Below are 7,607 nucleotides of genomic sequence, written 5' to 3'. Positions count from 1 at the left end.
GAAACACGACGCAACACTGTCAAATGGCCACACAATTCTTCACTTGTTAACCAGGGTAACGAGGAGTATGTTTTCACAGGAAAGGGTCTCTGTGTTCGGAAGAGCATAAGAAACCCTCCAGGGAGAGACTTTCTTGAGAAAAACTGTCCAGAGCAAATTCCAAGTGACTGAAGTTTCATCATCCGAAGGGGCATCAATGACCAAAATTTGCCATCTTTTCATTTCACAAAAGCCACCTGGCTTCCCACTTCCAAGATTTTTCCAAGCTTAAGAATGATTCCTCGGGTACTGAGTTTTTCCATGCCTATGGGCAAACCACACAAAGCGTTAACGAGTATGCTCTCAAACGGTAAAAGAGGAGGCCTTTCTACAAGCTTCAGATTACAAGCTACAGAGTCAAAGAGAACAAAGCTTGCCTCTGCTGCTCACTGGCTAAGTGACCCGGAGCCTGCACCCTCTGTCCTGTCCCATTAAAAGAACAGTGACAATACCTTCCTAATGGGGTCGTACTGAATATCAACTGAAATAATGCCTATAAACCACTTGGCCCAGTGCCTAGAAAAACCACTCAGTAAATCCTGTTGCTATGTTGTGACTATGATAGTTCATAGGAAATGTGTCCCAAACACTTGAAATGCAATCATTTCTTTAAACATTATTCCATATCACCCATGTGGCACTAAAATGTGTAGATCTGAGAAATGAGGCCAAGCTACCTCATCTGTCAGAGGCAGAAACTGAGGATAGAAGACAACATAACCCACAGAGAAGTCTATTGCAGGACCAAACACCAGGCTTCTTCCTACGAATTGTCTATACAAGCTAAAACTGCCAAGTACAGGAACATCAATTGTCGGAGCCAGCGATTGCCCTGACTAACCCCACAGCTTAACTAACAGAACTACAGAGACCCAGAAAGTCAAAAGAGGGCAAGAATCAGGCCAAACAATTATTTAATGATCTAGTTAGTTAAAACAGATCTCATAGCCTCCTTACAAAAGTAGTAAAACAGGAACACACACATATATTTGTTTCCAGGCGCTGTTCTAAGTACTTTTCATGGAATGAGTCATTGCCATGCATTGACTCATTCCATGTATTGACTCCGTATATTGACTCATGATCTTTATGATGGCTCTTACGGATGGGGACACTGGAACTAAGCAATTCAGACAGTAGGAAAGGCAAGTTTGGGAAGCAAACCCTGGCCATGTGCCACAGTATCTGCATTCCATCATCCCCCTCTACGTTCTACACTGCCCATTCCGGTAGCCACCGATCACACGTACTCATATCTTAAGTTTAAATTAACTTCGTCAAAATCAAATAAAATTGCAAATTCAATTCCTCGATTGTCCTAACCGTAATTCAAGTGCTATCACTTGACGTGTGGCCCATGGCTTCCACTGGATGGTGCAGACAGAACATCTCCATCATCACAGGCACTTCTCCTGCAGCACTGTATGCCTAGCCATGACACTTCACTCTCCCATGGACTCCAGCAGTCTGTCTGCTTTGCTTGTCTATTATAATAGTTTCGCTTGAATTAAAAAAAAAAAATAGGTTATTTCTTTCTCTTTGAACACGCAGCATATTCAGGGCCCACATTTTACATAGCTAACGTAGCAAAGGTTGCAAAGCAATTAGAAAACACATACCCTGCCCTGAAAAACTCAGAATCTCCTTGAATAATAAGTTGAATTCTCAGATGCCTATCACAATCGGGCAATGCTGTTTTCTGGTGGAAAAACACGTAAAGGATCATCAAAGGCATCTCATGATGGGCAAATCCAGCTAATCATAAATTATCTTCCAAATCCTTTCATGTACTCTTGTTGCTTAGAACTGTAAAAGCATCCTCCCACAGAATCATTGCCACACATTGTGGCTGCGTCCTCATCCCATCTGACCGGAGCCTACCTAACCCGTGACTTCTCGGAAGCATTGTATCATCTGTTACCACAGGACCTTCCATCAGCTGTAAAGTGAAAGCATGCAGGCCGAGGCCCTCGGAGGTACATTCTTGCTCTGAAACTCTTTGTAATAGTGGTCCTTCTGGGACAATGATTTTGCATCTAAGTGACCCCAAAACTCAACTCGGGTAGGAGTCCAGAAAACACAACATGCGTCGGGATGAGGCAGAGGGTTGTTTGTGCAGATCTTGTAGTGGAGTCAAGCTGCGCCATGACTGTGATCTTCGATCCCTAACCGAAGTCACAAACCCCCAGGCAGCGGGCATGCCTGATGACGGTCACTCGTTTTCCACGGGCATCTTTTCTCTCTACTAGTCTTTCTGTCTTCCATTCTTCCACTTTGTTTCTTCTTTTCTTCCACCCCTATCTGAAAGTGGTGACACAGTCTTCCAGGATGCAAGTTTTTCATGATCTATTATGAGAATTAGGGACTATTCCTCCTTTGAAACCCCTCCATCTGGGGCACCTGGATGTCTCATATGGCTAAGCACTGACTCTTGATCTCAGCTCAGGTCACAACTCATAGTTAGTGAGCTCCCCAACCCCGCATCGAGCCCCGAGTCGGGCTCCATGCTGAGCGCAGAGCCTGCTTGGGATTCTCTCTCTCTATCTCTTTCTGCCCCCTCCCCTGCTCATGCTCCCTGTCTCTCTCAAAATAAGTAAACATTTTAAATAAATAAATAAATACATACATACATACATACATCTCCTCCTCCATCTTTTACCATTTCTCATTACAAACAGATACCATATTCTGTTTGTGAGTTCAAGCCCCACATCAGGCTCTCTGCTGTCAGCACAGAGCCCACTTCAGATCTTCTGTCCGTCACTCCCTCCCATGTACACTCTCTCTCTCTCTCTTTCAAACAGATAAATAAACATTAAAATAAAACAATAGGAACAGATGGGGAATTTACTATATGTCAAAGCATTGTGCCATGTGTTTCATTCCTATCATCTCATTTAATCTCTGAATAGCCCCATCTGGCAGGATTACAAAAGCCACATACAGAGAGAAAACCAAGGTATAATTCACCCACGCCACATAATGAGAGCTGGATGCAGATGTGAGTGTCTCCCAGGCTGGTGCTTTATTACTATAGCAGGCCTCCTTCAGTATCCTCAATTCAGGATTGCCTGGTGTGGTGGAAAGAGCTTTACTAGGGAAATTTAAAAGCCTGGTTTTCATCCTATTCCAGAATACCTTCAACTGTTATTTGGGGGGGATTATTTAATGTCTCTGGATTTCAGCTTTCTTATTTGTAAAGTGAGGGGTTGAGGTAGAGGATATTTGAGGTCCTTCCAGCTCAAAACAAGAATTCTAGGGCACCTGGGTGGCTCAGTCAGTTGAGCATCTGACTCTTGATTTCAGCTCAGGTCATGATCCCAGGGTTCGTGAAATCAAGCCCCACATTGGGCTCCATGCTGAGCATGGAGCCTGCTTAAGATTCTCTCTCTCTCTCTCTCTCTCTCTCTCTCTCTCTCTCTCTCTCACCCCTCTGTCCCTCTCCCCAACTCTCATTCGCTCTCTCTAAAATAAAAATTAAAAACTAATAATTAAAAAAAGAATTCTACTATACCAGTACATGCGTATTTTAATTTTCCTCCCAAGTACATTGCTTTTGCCACATTTTAACGGACGACGACCAGTATTTACTGATTGTCACTATGAGCCAGGCATTTTACATGCAGTATCTCATTTAGTCTTTATCACAGCCATGTAAAGTAAATACCATTTGTATTAAGTCGATTTTATAATTACAAAAGTGAGGCCCCAAATATGAAGGACAGAGCCAGACCCAAACTCAAGGCATCTGACTCTATACAAAAAGGCTACTCTGGCTCCCAGGGGCGTCCACAACTCTTCACTCCCTCCAAAAATGTGGTCAGAGGCCATATGCGGACTTTCCAGAGTACACAAATATCTTGCACTAAAGAGTCATAATGCATACACAGATTAACTCTCAAGGGAAAAAAAAAACAGAATAGAGAAAAAACAAGCAAATATATTTTGATGACTAGCCTCTTAATAGACTTTAATGCAGCAGGCATATTCAACTTTCGCCTACCTCATTTAACCTACAGAATTAACTTTCATTTATGTACGAAGCTGACTTCCATGAATCTTTAAAATAAAAATCATATGACAAATTGATTGTAGTAGCCCCATTAAGCTTAAACTCTCTAGTATTGTTTTTTTTTTTTAATTGGCATTTCTACCTACCAATTTAATATATGTTTTTACAGGTGAAGGCAAATCCTGGCTCTACAATACTATCAACTAATAAACCTTTAGCATATCCACACCTTAACTGACTGAAGTCCTTGAACATTAACAGCCTCATATAAGACCTGAGTCCCACCCATATTTGGCAAACAATAGTGGTTTATAAGGGCAATTAAGACATCTCTGGAATATCACTCATTATGCCCTTGGACTAGATCTCTGCCCATGAAAGCAGTAAGACAATAAACTATTTTCTTATTAGCTTAATCAAATGTGTCATATGAGAATTCCTCTTGTGAGGTGAATACATGGATAGATATTTGATAAAGAAAATATAGTAGTAATATTTTAATTATCGAACCTAGGTAGTGGGAATATGGATGTTCACTGTACAATCCTTTTAACTTTTACATTTGAAAGTTTTTACAGTAAAATGTTGGGAAAAATCCCTCTTATAAAATATTTGGTATATATTCCACATACATTGACTCCTTACTATATACCAGGCACTGGTCTATGCTGAAAAAGGACCTCAGAGTTTAATGCAACAATTATCCAGAACTGTCTTCTCGTAGACTTGGAACCCAAAGTAGGGAACTAGATACTCTTTCAGTGGACCAGGAAAACCCCTATGAGCCTACCAGTTCTGGGAAGGACCCAGTTACGTGCCTGGGGATAGTGAACCAATCAAAGATGGCAAAATGAATCTGAAAGTCAATCAGGAAGCCCCCTGGCTACTACTTATACCCACCACCTCCATGGCACTTTCAAAAATCCCACATAAAGTCCCTCCCAAATGGTCACTTTGAAAGTGACCAATCAAAGACTTGTCTTCACACTTCCTCCTTTTTCTCCATTAAACCCATTGTCCTTTTAAATCCCTGTGAGTCTCCAGCAGAAGGAATGTAATAGTATCTAACTCCCATACTGTAGTAAACTTTCAATAAACAGATGTGGACAAAGTCCATAGTGGACTTCAATTTTCTGATAATACTCAACTACCATCATCTACATGGTGAGTTAAAATCAGTTGTGACAATTCTTAAAAAACAAATATGGTACTTATATTTGTTTTCCCTTATAATTCTACTCTTCTTTGTATTGGTTTTAAGAGAGAAAAGGGTAAAGTTAGCAGTAGCTTGCCCAGAATGGCACAGAACCCATTACCTCCTTTGGAGCATCTTGCTTGGGAAGATCATCTGTAATGCAGGTCTCCTGGGGAAAAATATTGACAATCACTGAGTATTCAACTTTAACTCCACAAAGTAAATGCTTTGCCCTCCCCATAGTGAAAGAAAGGAAGTGTGAACAGTAATGGCTACCTGTGGGCTGTGTATTTATGCAACAGTAGCCTGAATAATCATGACTGAATCACTACAGCAGACTCAATAAAAATTGTTACATTGGTCCATCTGTCTTTATTCAATCTGTCTCCTCCCATCTGACAAACACTCAAATACTGATCCTGCAAGATTAATTCAAGCCTCACTTCACACATGATGCCTCCCCTCATCATGCCAAATCAGGGGGATTAACGTCTCCTTAAAATGCTCATAGTTATAAGGCTTAAAAAGAAGAAAAGAAAGGAAGGAAGAAAGGGAAAGAGAAAGAAAGAGTGACATGGAAAGAGGGAGACAAGGAAGGAGAAGATAAACCTGTTTTATAGTCTTGTGCAAAATGGAAAAAAAGAATATAATGAAAGATCCTTGCAAGGACATAACCTCAACATTTCACTTTTAAAGATGATGGTCAAAATGGCAAATAACAGACAGAACAGCATCGTGAACGTCCTCTCTTGGCACAGAGCCTGGCTCTCTCTCCCCTTGGCCCAGCCTTCCTGTCCCAGTGTTCTGGACCCAAACTCACAACGTCCACGCATTCCAGAGAGTTCCCTGACTTTGGACTCCTGGGAAGATGCCTGCAGTTGTGCAGGATCAGGCATTGCAGCCAGATTTGGATGGAGAAAATGACGCTGGGCTGTTCCTTCCTCGTGAGCTAAGGAATGACCATGGTGGTAGGACTGCACTGGCTTTCAGTGAACCTGTAAAGGAGGTGGCGTGTGTCATATGCTGACCTCATCCCCCAAATCCGTCCCCTGGCTGAGCTGGAGTAAGCCACCAGTTAAGATGCTGGACCACAAGGAAAAAAAATAAAAGACTATGATTTTGTTTTAATTAAAATGCAATGCTAAGCCATGAACACAAGCTGACCTATTTCATTTTCATTTCTTACTGTCCCTCAAGTTGCCAGGCCACACGTTCTCTCTAAACCTGGGAATATAAAGGACCACCTTTTAATGCTGCACACTGCACTGCTGACCTTGCCGCACCAGTATTCTTCTCAAAGCTAGAACAAACAGCCCTAATATTTGTGTGGAACCACAAAAGACCCCGAATAGCCAAAGTAATATTGAAGAAGAAAACCAAAGTGGGAGGCATCACAATCCCAGACTTTAGCCTCTACTACAAAGCCATAATCATCAAGACAGTATGGTATTGGCACAAAAATAGACACATAGACCAATGGAATAGAATAGAGACCCCGGAATTGGACCCACAAATGTATGGCCAACTAATCTTTGACAAAGCAGGAAAAGTATCCAATGGACAAAAACCAGTCTCTTTAACAAATGTGCTGAGAGAACTGGACAGAAACATGCAGAAGGATGAAACTAGACCACTTTCTTACACCATTCACAAAAATAAACTCCAAAAGGATGAAGGACCTAAATGTGAGACAGGAAACCATCAAAACCCTAGAGGAGAAAGCAGGAAAAAAAACCTCTTTGACCTCAGCCACAGCAATTTCTTACTTGACACATCTCCAAAGGCAAGGGAATTAAAAGCAAAAATGAACTATTGGGACCACATCCAGATAAATAGCCTCTGCACTGCAAAGGAAACAATCAACAAAACTAAAAGGCAATGGGCAGAATGGGAATAGATATTTGCGAATGACACATAGGATAAAGGACTAGTATCTAATATCTATAAAGAACTCCCCAAACTCCACACCCGAAAAACAAAGAATCCAATGAAGAAATGGGCAGAAGACATGAATGGACATTTTCCAAAGAAGACATCCAGATGGCCATCAGACACATGAAAAGATGCTCAACGTCACTCATCATCACAGAAATACAAATCAAAACTACAATGAGATGTCATCTCACGCCAGTCAGGGTGGCTAAAATGGACAGATGAGTACACTATAGGTACTGGCGAGGATGTGGAGAAACGGGAACCCTCTTGCACTGTTGGTGGGAATGCAAGCTGGTGCAGCTGCTCTGGAAAACAGTGTGGAGGTTCCTCAAAAAATTAAAAATAGATCTACCCTATGACCCAGCAATAGCACAGTTAGGAATTTACCCAAAGGATACAGGAGTGCTAATGCACAGGGGCACTTTA

Source organism: Prionailurus bengalensis, chromosome D3, assembly GCF_016509475.1.
Source record: "Prionailurus bengalensis isolate Pbe53 chromosome D3, Fcat_Pben_1.1_paternal_pri, whole genome shotgun sequence".
NCBI lineage: Eukaryota > Metazoa > Chordata > Mammalia > Carnivora > Felidae > Prionailurus > Prionailurus bengalensis.
The sequence above is the reverse complement of the archived record's forward strand: the minus strand, read 5'-3'. Positions refer to the sequence as shown.